The sequence below is a fragment of the Dermacentor silvarum genome, chromosome 1, assembly GCF_013339745.2.
Source record: "Dermacentor silvarum isolate Dsil-2018 chromosome 1, BIME_Dsil_1.4, whole genome shotgun sequence".
NCBI classification, from domain to species: Eukaryota; Metazoa; Arthropoda; class Arachnida; order Ixodida; family Ixodidae; genus Dermacentor; species Dermacentor silvarum.
In genome coordinates, this window is record NC_051154.1 from 440,356,001 (window position 1) to 440,367,297 (window position 11,297).

Sequence of the window (11,297 nt, forward strand, 5' to 3'; positions counted from 1 at the left end):
TGGAGCACAGTGTGTAAGTGAAAACTCAGCTGCATTTCTGACCGCTGATCGCGCAGAAGCAAGGTAGAAGCAGTAATGGTTTCGTATTTGTGCACTGTCACTGAGGCCACGTGCGGCAAAAACTGCTCTGCTAAAAGGCTCAATAAATTAAAATTCAAATTTGCAACAGCATGACCTGTACAAACTCATGTCTGTGCATATGCAACTACAGATAGAGATGTCGCGGGATCGAATCCCGGCCACGGCGGCCGCATTTTCGATGGGGGCGAAATGCGAAAACACCCGTGTACTTAGATTTAGGTGCACGTTAAAGAACCCCAGGTCGTCCAAATTTCCGGAGTCCCCCACTACGGCGTGCCTCATAATCAGAACTGGTTTTGGCACGTAAAACCCCATAACTTAATTTTTTTACAGATAGAGATGATTTCAGCCATAACACATGCAAATATAATTATAATTATGTGGTGCTGCTTATGAATAACGTGACTCTGCAAGAAATTAAGGTCTATAAATTGCGGCAGGCTCACAATTGTTTTAGTTAAAAACCTAGCAGCGAAGCACCTGCCATAAGGTGCACCTTATCATCTTGCTCAGTGAGAAAAGTCAATGAAAGCATGTTTTTTTGCGTGCAGCAGTGAAAACTTTCTTGGCTAAGAGAAGACTTGCCTGTCACACAGATTCAAACATGCGCGCGCAGATTATCTTTTGTGTGTGGGTGTGTGTGTGTGCGAAACACATGCTTTAGCTCGTGTGTCCACTCCTTTCCGCGAATTTTGGCTTACTAGATGGGAGGTGCACCCTGCCTGCGTGAAGTGAGTATAGTATAGTGTTATGAAGTCCAAGCAGCCCCAAAACTTTTAAGCTTGCAGTGACCTTCCATGCTTTCGTTGTTTTTGGGTATAACGGCAGCAGTTATGAGTAATTGGATCCTGCTAATTAGCTTTAGTTTAGAATCTTTGTGTTCACGAGAGCAACAAATTGGGTAAGATGGTTTAGATTCATGGTTGGGGGCAGTCTAAGACAACCATGAAGACAGCAATATGACAAACACACTGTGAGCGCTGAATACCGTGTTTTTAGTCTCACTTTATTTGTCCCTTGCCCAGTCCCCAACCATGAATATATTGCTTAAATAAATAAGAGAGGTGATACATGTACATGTTCTGGAAACGATTCCGACTTATCAGGGCTAGCAAGAAGGGACTGACTTTTTCTTTTAAAGCACTATCAGTTCGTGCTGCCCCGTTATCACTTTTCGTAAACAGACCTATTGTGTATGCCTGATTCTGCAGTTTGGCTTCAGGGCAGTGTTACTTCTTTTTAAGTGACAACTGACAATTGTGCAAACTGACATGATCATGACACGAGAAGGAACCTCGGATCAAAAATAGGGGGGAGCGCGAGCAATGGCAGACACACTTGCAGAAAAGACCAGAAGTGAAGCATGTGCAAGCTACGTATACCTTAAAATGTCTCACGAAAACATGTCATAGACCAAATGTACAGAGCTCAAAATTAATTTCTATAAACAAATCATGACACAAGAGACAAAAATAAAACTACCATGGTGCACCAGTACAACCTCTTGAAAAGTTTTGCATTAGGAGAATGTACACTCAATGGATGTGTAGTGAATGCTGTCCAGGTATCATTTTGTAAAATACTACTTCTATAGACTATGCACGAGACAGAGAATGGCACAAAATGTTGTTTACTCTTTGTGGTTTGCTGTAGACCTATAGGTAATGTCAAAGCACAAAGCTTATGTATCATGTTAAACAACTGCCCTGAATGCTGTGCTGAAGCCACGCCATCATACAGGAGGCCAACATAGGCATGACATAGTAGACTTGAAATGCACGAGAACTATGTCGGTAGCTGATGCAAATATTATATAATGACTGGCACTTAGACATCTCAGCGTTGCATTGGGTTGTCTGTACGTGAGCACTCCCACGCTTGTTTCCACGCCATGTGATCAGATAGTGAGAACATCTTGCAATTCACGCTAGCAATCCACAGACACTGCTGCTCTTTGTCGAGTGGAAACGAATACAGTCAAAAAAGTTCAAAACACGTACACACACCGCAGCTGATTCACATTGCATGTTTGTACAGCAAAGAAAAATTTCCACATACTGTGGTTACTGCAGCACCCAAAGGCTACAGGCTACACAGTGGTTCCTCATTGACTTTGTGTAAACTAACATCGCATAATTCTTTCACAGAACTAGCTAAAGCATCTCCAAATCGTTCCGCAGCAGTGATGGTAACACATCTGGGCGGGACCACGCCATCTTGCACAAGCCAGAGAATGCGAACTAAAAAGGACTTTACCACAATGAGTCAGATAAGATGCAGGCACACTGAAAGCAGAGCAAATTACCACAAGAGGTGCTATAACTTATTTGATACTGCTTTGATGATGATGTATGGTGTTTAATGGCGCAAGGGCCAAGTATGGCCAAAGAGCGCCATGCCAGTGTTTTTGAGTTTGCAGTGGAGTGATGAATTCTGAGAAATAGATGATGATGATGATTAGTGGGGTTTAATTGCGCAAGGGCCAGATATGGCCAAAGAGCGCCATACACATGGTAATGAGTTTCCGATGAGTTGTTTATTAAATAGAGGAATGTGCTGTGAATGGTGTATGTTAAGTGGCTGTAAATAGGCCTAAAACAGTCGCTGTAACTTGCGTAAAATATATAACTATTAAAATGATGACAGTGACTAGAGATGTGGGAAATGACCATGGATGGTTTGTTCTGAGGTAAAAATGTGTACGTGAAAGTAGCACTGGTGCCTCAACAGGACCCTTGAACGCAAGGCCTGAGAAGCACGTGCTCTATAATATTGCTGTCGCAGCAGCAGCCTCTGGAGAGAGGATGTGCTACGAATGTTGGGGGCTGATGACTCGCAATGTACCGGCATCTTCAAGGAACTTTAAAACTAACCTGTAGTCAAAGAACGGTTCTGTGCCCAGAAACATTGCTGGGTGTAGAGGTATGTATTGTTTGTATGCTAAGGGAAAATATTTCTTTCTTTGAGTCTCTAATTCCTTGCACTCTATTAAGACATGGATACAGTTAGCGTGTCGCCACATTTGCTACAGGAAGGGGGTTCATTACCAGTCAACAGGTGCGAGTGCGTGCCGTACGTATGGCCAATTCGGAGGCGGCAAAGGATAACTTCGGTTTGTCTTGTTTTCGTAGTGGGTGGCCAATTCCCTAGTTGTGGTTTAATGGCGTGAAGTTTATTTATTGTTTCCTCGTCCCATAAGTGCTGCCAATATCTCCTAAGGCTTTTGCGCAGGAAGTGCTTCATATCTATTGCAGGAACAGCTATAGAGGAAGTGTTCCCCTTCCTTACAAGGGAAACGGCAGTTTCATCTGCAAGCATGTTGCCCTCAATACCTCTGTGGCCGGGTACCCAGCATATAGCGACACGTTGGTTAGACGTATATGCTGTGCACAGCACTGAATAGAGCTCACTGAGCACAGGGTTTTTGTGTTTACGAGGAGACATTAATGCCGTTACTACGCTTAATGAGTCGGTGAATATAACTGATTTTTGAAGCTTTGTTTTCATTATATACTTCCCTGCACACAATAGGGCATGAGCCTCAGCCGTAAATATGCTTGTTTCTGGATGCATTTCACCGGATTCAGAAAAGCATGGACCGATTGCCGCATAGGACACGCCAACATGTGACTTTGATGCGTCAGTAAAGAATTCCGGGCAAGAGTATTTCGATTGAAGTTCACGAAAGTGCATCCGGATATGTACTTCCGGAGCATGCTTCGAGACATCATCAAACGATGTGTCAATTTCTATAAGTTGCCATTGCCACGGCGGTAACGGCTTTGCCGGAGCCATTACATGGTGTTGAAACAGTGGGACACCGCTTTCTTCGCTGAGTTTCCTCACCCACAGTGAGAAGGGTTGCATTGCGGTAGGTCGGTTGTGGAAAAGTGTGGCACACGTAGTGTCATTTATAATGGAGTAACAAGGATGTCGGCAGTCCGAGTTTACTTTCAGGAAGTACATAAAGCTTGAGTAGGACCTTTGAAGGTTTAAGGGCCACTCATTTGATTCCACATAAAGACTTTGCACAGGGCTTGTTCTGAAGGCTCCGGTTGCCAAGCGGATGCCTAAATGATGAACAGGATCGATCATCTTTAAGGCACTGGGGGCGGCGGACTGATAGACTATCGCACCGTAGTCTATGCGTGAACGAATGAGGCTTTTGTATAAGTTCAACAAACACTTTCTGTCACTGCCCCATGTGGTGTGCGACAATATTTTAAGAATGTTTATTGCTTTTAAGCATTTGGCTTTAAGGTATTTTATGTGGGGAATAAAAGTCAGTTTAGAGTCTAGAATTGTGCCTAAAAATTTGTATTCTGTGTTTACTGGTATGAGCTGTCCGTGTAGTTGCAGTTCAGGGTCTGCTACGAGCCCTCTCTTTCGTGTGAATAGAACACAGGAACTTTTATTTGGGTTTACTTTAAAGCCATTTTCTGTGGCCCATTTAGAGACTTTGTTCAGGGCAACTTGAACCTGTCGTTGGCACACTGTAAGGTTACAGGATTTATAGCCTATCTGTACGTCGTCGACGTACACGGAATAAGATATGGCTGAAGGCAATGATGTGCGAAGTGAGTTCATCTTGACTATGAAGAGCGTACAGCTGAGAACGCCTCCCTGAGGTACCCCAGTTTCCTGTATGAATGAATGGGACAACGCATTACCTATTTTGACCCGGAAAGTGCGATTCTGCAAGTAGCTCTCTATAACGTTTAGCATGTTCCCGCGGATGCCCATTGCCGACAGGTCTCGCAGGATTCCGTAACGCCACGTTGTGTCATACGCCTTCTCCATATCTAGAAAAACAGATAAGAAGAACGGTTTATGTATGAAAGCATCCCGAATGTTTGTTTCGATGCGCACGAGATGGTCGGTTGTAGACCGGCCTTCTCTGAAACCGCATTGGTAAGGGTCAAGTAGTCTGTTAGATTCCAGGAAATGTAGAAGACGCCGATTAATCATTTTTTCAAATAACTTGCATAGACAACTAGTGAGCGCAATTGGGCGATAACTTGTCACAGAGGATGGGTCCTTGCCCTGTTTTAAGACCGGGATTACAATGGCTTCTTTCCATGTAGATGGGAGATGTCCTGCAGCCCATATAGCATTGTACAGTGCAAGCAGTGTCATTTGAGTGTCTTCGTGAAAGTGTTTAATCATGTCGTACATGATTCTGTCAGGTCCGGGTGCAGAGCTGAGGCAAGCAGTCAGGGAGGCTTTCAGCTCGGCGATACAGAAGGGGAGGTTATAAGGTTCGTCATGTCTACATCTGCGGTTTATTACGTTGAGTTCTGCTATATCTTTACATTTTAAGAATGCCTCGGAATAGTGAACTGAACTGGATACACGCTCGAAGTGCTTGCCAAGAGCGTCAGCTTGGTCTTTTAATGTATTCCCTTGGTCATTGACCAGGGGTAATGGCTGGGTTTGCTGGCCATTAAGTCTTTTCAACCCATTCCAGACTTTTGCTTCCTGCGTGTAAGAGTTTATGTTTGAGAGAAACCTCTCCCAGCTTGCCCCCTTAGCCTGTCTGCGCATCCGCCTTCCCTGTGACTTGACGTGCTTGAACGCAACGAGATTTTCAGCAGTTGGAAATCGGCGCAATATGCTCCATGCTTTGTTTTGTTTCTTTCGCGCTTCCTTGCAGTCGTCGTTCCACCAGGGAACCCGTCTTTTAGATGAGCTGCCCTTTGTCTGAGGAATGCATTTCTCTGCTGCGTCTACAATAAAAGCAGTAAAATACGCTACGGCGTCGTCTATGTTAAAATCACTGATAAAATCCGATGATATGCAGGTTGACTCTTTAAAACACAACCAATCTGCTGCTGATAGTTTCCATCTAGGAGGATGCGGAGGACCATTTTCTTGTTTTACCAAGTTTAATGTCGCAGGGAAGTGGTCACTTCCAAAAAGATTGTTTATGACACTCCACTGCAGGTGGAGGAAGAGAGTCGGAGAGCCAATAGCTAAATCTATTGAGGAATATGAATTGTAATGTATGTTGTAGTATGTTGGCTCTTTCTTATTGAATAGGCAAGCACCGGACGTCACTAGAAAGTTTTCTATTAGACGATCTCTCGAGTCACACCGGGAGTCTCCCCACAGAGTGTTGTGCGCATTGAAATCGCCAACGACCACGTAAGGTTCAGGGAGCTGATTCATTAGGCTGTGAAGTTCTGTCTTGCTAAGGTGGTAATCCGGTGGTATGTAAATGGAACAGACAGTAACCAATTTGTTGCAAATAATTGCTCGTACTGATACTGCCTCGAGGGGCGTCTGAAGGACTAAGTGCCGACAAGCTACTGATTTATCAACAATTATTGCTACGCCGCCAGATGGGGCGTTAGCATTATCACGATCTTTGCGGAAGATGGCATATTGCCGCAGGAAATTTGTTTGCGTTGGCTTTAAATATGTCTCCTGTACACACAGCACCTTTGGATTGTATTTGTGTAGAAGCTCTTTAACGTCATCGAGGTTGTGCATAAGACCTCTCACGTTCCAGTGTAATATTTGTGTATCCATATTGTTTGTGTTCTTGTGCTGTGTGTCAAGAGGAGTCAAGTGGCTTACAGAGCCTTTCCAGGCCCCGTAATCCGTGGTTTGTCTTTCTTGGAGCGGTCGCGAGATTCGCGCCGTTCACAAGGCGCTGAGTGCGCCGGCTGGCTTGCAGTTGTGTCCATCGACTCCTGGGAGCCGCTGGACTTCCGCTCATTCGAGCGGAAAGTTTTCTGGGTAGGCCTTGCCTCAAAAAGCATGGCCTTGGAGGCCACCAACCCAGAGGTCGACGGGCCTTCCTTAAGAGATGGCGCAGCAGCGATGGCTGCTGTCGCCTGGGGGGCTGGTGGCACCGGCGCGGTCACACTCCTTGTGGACCGGGCCGATGCCGGAGTCTGCTGCGACGTTGCCCCCTTGCGCGTCGCATCAGCATACCCTGTGGTATGGAAAAAAGAAACACGTTTCCGCGCTTCCTGAAACGAGATGTTCTCCTTGATTTTCAGTGTAATTATGTCTTTTTCTTTTTTCCATGTGGGGCAAGTTCGAGAGTATGCTGCGTGTCCACCGTCACAGTTGGGACAGTGGAGCGTGCCACTGCAGTTGTCGGATGCGTGTTCGTGTTCGCCACATTTCGCACAGGTCAGTCGGCCTCGGCAGTTTTGCGAACCATGGCCATATCATTGACATTTGAAACATCTTCGGGGATTTGGGATGAAAGGCCTGACTCGAATTCTAGTATATCCTGTTTCTAGGGTTTCCGGTAGCTCACTCGACGCAAAGGTGAGGATCAGATGTTTAGTTGGAATATCCTGGTTGTCCCGCTTGATCTTTATTCTTTGCACTTGGATCACGTTGTGTTCTTTCCAGCCCTCCAGGAGCTCTTCCTCACTTAGGCTTAAGAGATCTTCATCAGAGATAACTCCTTTACTTGTGTTCATTGATCGATGCGGGCTAACAGTGATTGGCACATTACGGAATGCTACCAAATTTGAAAGTTTGCCGTGCTGTTGAGTGTCGCGAACCTCCAGAAGAAGGTCACCACTGCTCGATTTCGTCACTTTGTAGCCAGCACCTAGTGTGTCGGTGAGACATTTGGCCACAGTGAAAGGTGAAATGGTTCTTACTGTCTTTTCAGGGTCTTGACTGTGTGTCACATGGAAGCGGGGGAATGTTTCTTTGCGCTGGCTGAATAGCTGAAAAGTTTCTTCGGTGCGTCCTCTTTTAAAAAGAGGACGATCATGAAGTGGGGGGAATGACATCTTAGCCATAAAGGACTGATTCGATTTCGGCAGCTAGGCCAGCCGCCCACCACCGAGCCCAACATGGGGACGCTGCGAGACCCGGAGGAAACGCAGACGCCAGCTGTACGTAGCTACTATAACCTAATATAGAATACCCAAGGTTGGATAAAATACACCAGGTTAACCCTTGCTGCCTGGGAAAATTGGAAGTAAGTGGAAGAGAGAAGAAGACAGGAAAGATTGAAAGTGAGAGAGAAAGACGAAGGTTGGAGGGAGAGAGATACAGGAAAAGGCAACTACCGATTTCCCCCGGGTGGGTCAGTCCGGGGGTGCCGTCTACGTGAAGCCGAGGCCAAAGGGGTGTGTTGCCTCGGCTGAGGGGCCTTAAAGGTCCAAACACTCAGCGTCGGCTCAACCCCCAGGATCCCCTTTTCCCCGGACACGGCTAAGCCGCGCACGGCTACACGCGGGAGGGTCCAACCCTCGTGTGCTCGGGTCCGTGGTGTCGCAACACACCAAACGCCTGCTTGCGCAGACGCCCCTGCGGGTTTTGATACTGCTTTGCCTTAACAGGTACTGCGGAGGTACATCAAATCATTCAGAATAACATAACCCAAAAATCTTACTCTTAATGCAAGTTAAAAATAGGGTAATCCCCCAAGTGAATTTTGCCAACATCTGTTGTTTTTTGGAAGGAAATTGAATCCCAAGGCTTCCTAGTGTTGAGCAGCAAGGCACACAGGAGATGGACCTCCAATACTGTCATAGTGCATTGACAAAAGCAGCAAACAATCAAAAAGGCCAGGCACATCAGCATACTTCATACGCTAGTGCAGCTAGAGGACTGCAACTACCGGCATGCAGTGCAACATTGGTGGTGTAGTGCAACTCCAATTGTGATGAACCTATTACAACCATAGTCCATAAAGTTTAAAGACCGAGTCCATAAAAAAGGCGTTCCGCACTTATCTATGTAGCTCCCCTATGAAACAGTCTCTCTTACAGTCCACGCACAGCATTTAACGCTTCTCGAGCATTGGGAAGCAGTTAGAGAAAGCCTGTTTTGACAGAGCTGTCAGCTCCTCTTTCATGGTATCTTGAATGACCTTAACACTCGCCATGCAGCATCCTATTTGGGCTTTCTTTACAGTGGAAACAGAAGAAAAAAAGAAACATGGGGAGAGGCCAGGGCAGCAAGGCGGATGCACAAGTACAGTTTTCCTATACTTAGCGAGAAATTTTGTAATTTTCAGGGCAGTGTGCAGCCTTGCATTATAGTGCAAAGCACTCCATTGTCAAGATGCCCATAGGCCAGGGCAACATGGATGCAGTACATCATGCATGCATTCGAGCACCTCTCTTAATTCTCCCTCTTCCCTGGGTGTACAGAACGATTTAAGCTTAGCGTCCTTAGAAATAGGCCGTGTGGGATTGAATGCATCTGTCTCAGAGCTTTTGCCAGTCTTGGAACACTCTCCTATCATCCCACCACTGGATACATCCACTTATGTGAAGCGCATGCTTTTCTTATCTCCCACATGATACCAGCCCGTGAACTTTTGGCTGACATTTCGTACCACAGCTTAGTCCCAAAATACTGTACTACACACAAGCACCGACACGTTTTGGGGAATCGCTTTAATGGAACAAAATAAATTGGTCTTCGAGTATTACGGACAATGGTTGTATTATAACCCTAATTTATTTCACAGCTTGCATTGAGGGGTGTCTAAAGGGACACTAAAGAGAAACAATAAATCAGTTTAGATTGTTAAGTTACTCTGAAACAATGCTAGTTTAATTGATTTTGATGCAATAGGTTAATTATATTAGAAGAGAAAATGACGGTCAAAGTTTCATTTGTGAATTCCTATCTGATACACCAAAGTCGGTACGTCATTCTGATGTCATGGATGCCAAAGTATTCTTGCATATCAGCCATTGTGGTTCAGCAAAAGTTCTTAAAACTTCTTAAGCTCAGACTTTGGCTCTTTTAGAATTATATGTATTTCATTTTTACCGATGAACATTTAGCTAGGCCTGAGGGGACCCAGTCGGAATCCATGCTGTCACCGTGACCTGGTGCAGGAACTTCAAGGCGGTGTCACCACCAGTCTTTAGTTTTTGCATATTTTCTGGCTTACCAAACATCTCACCGTAAAAGTGGCTGTTTCAGTATTATGGAAGGGCAATGTACTAACTGATCAAAAAATGTTTCTCTTTAGCATCCCTTTAAATGGCTTCAACACCAAATTTATCGTTCAGCGTGCACAAATATGTGTTCCCATTGCAAACTACAGCAACACATTTTTGCACAGTAGTCATTGGCACTGTGATGTGTTCTCCAGTGCATTTGGCGAGGACAAATTGACAGGAACTGTTCCTGCAAAATGTGCCCAACACTTTGCCGCACACCCTGAACACTTCAATACGGAGCACAATGTGCCTCAGACATGTGCATTTTGCATGCCCCTCAGAACAAACTGCAATGATATCAATTAGACGGCCAAAGTGATCATCCACAAGAACAAAAGAATTGACTCTCTTTGATTTGTCAAGTTCGACAGTGCAAAATGTGAAGGAGCCTATTGCCATCTTCCTATAGTAAATGCCATCAGTCCTGTGTACAGCCTTGCCATAGAGCATGACCTCCCTATTTTGTACACACTTCTTCCTCAACTTATATCCCTTCACTAGCATTCGCAAAATGTCGTCAACATCAGCACTCCTTTTCGTTACGTGATGCCATAACAATGGCAGAGCCTGCATCAAACAAAACTTTTCGACAATCTGCCTTTCAGGATGTCTGGTACCTCTAACCATCTTAATGAGCTTACCATTCATAAATTCAAATGAGAACATGGAGTAATCCCACAGAGGTCCCCATTCCTTCACACTGTCAGCCAGGTGTAAAAGCAAATGCGAATTAAAAGTCATGTTACTAAGGCCATAGAGCTCCTGATATTCCCGCAGAAACTTTAACATTCGAATCTTTATGGCATGTAATTTCTCAAGCGTGATCCGGTCACTCAACATGCAGTGCATCATGTCGACAAAACACAACCAATGCTTAAAATTTCTTGAAGGGATGTAGCCAGATAGAACAACAGGTGAATACAACAGTAACCAGTTTCGTCAGTCAGCAGATTTCCAATATTTTACGTCCTTCAGAGATCTTGGCAGCCTAGACATTTCCCAGACAGGACGTATGCCTAACAACCTTCCATCAACCTCTTCAAAGCGAGCATGAAGGTGAAAGCCCTGGGACGCCCTTGACTTCAGCCATATTAAAGTTGTGGCTTTAACAAAACCGGAGAACACAGCATGCATATAATCGACCACAAAGCCAGAACAAAAAGTGAAGGAAGCCAGAAGTGTGAGAACGCTTGTGCCTTTCACTCCACAACTGGCTTTCTGTCTTTGTGATCTGGCTTTGTGGACATGCTCTATGAAAGAGTCGTTTGTGCGCAG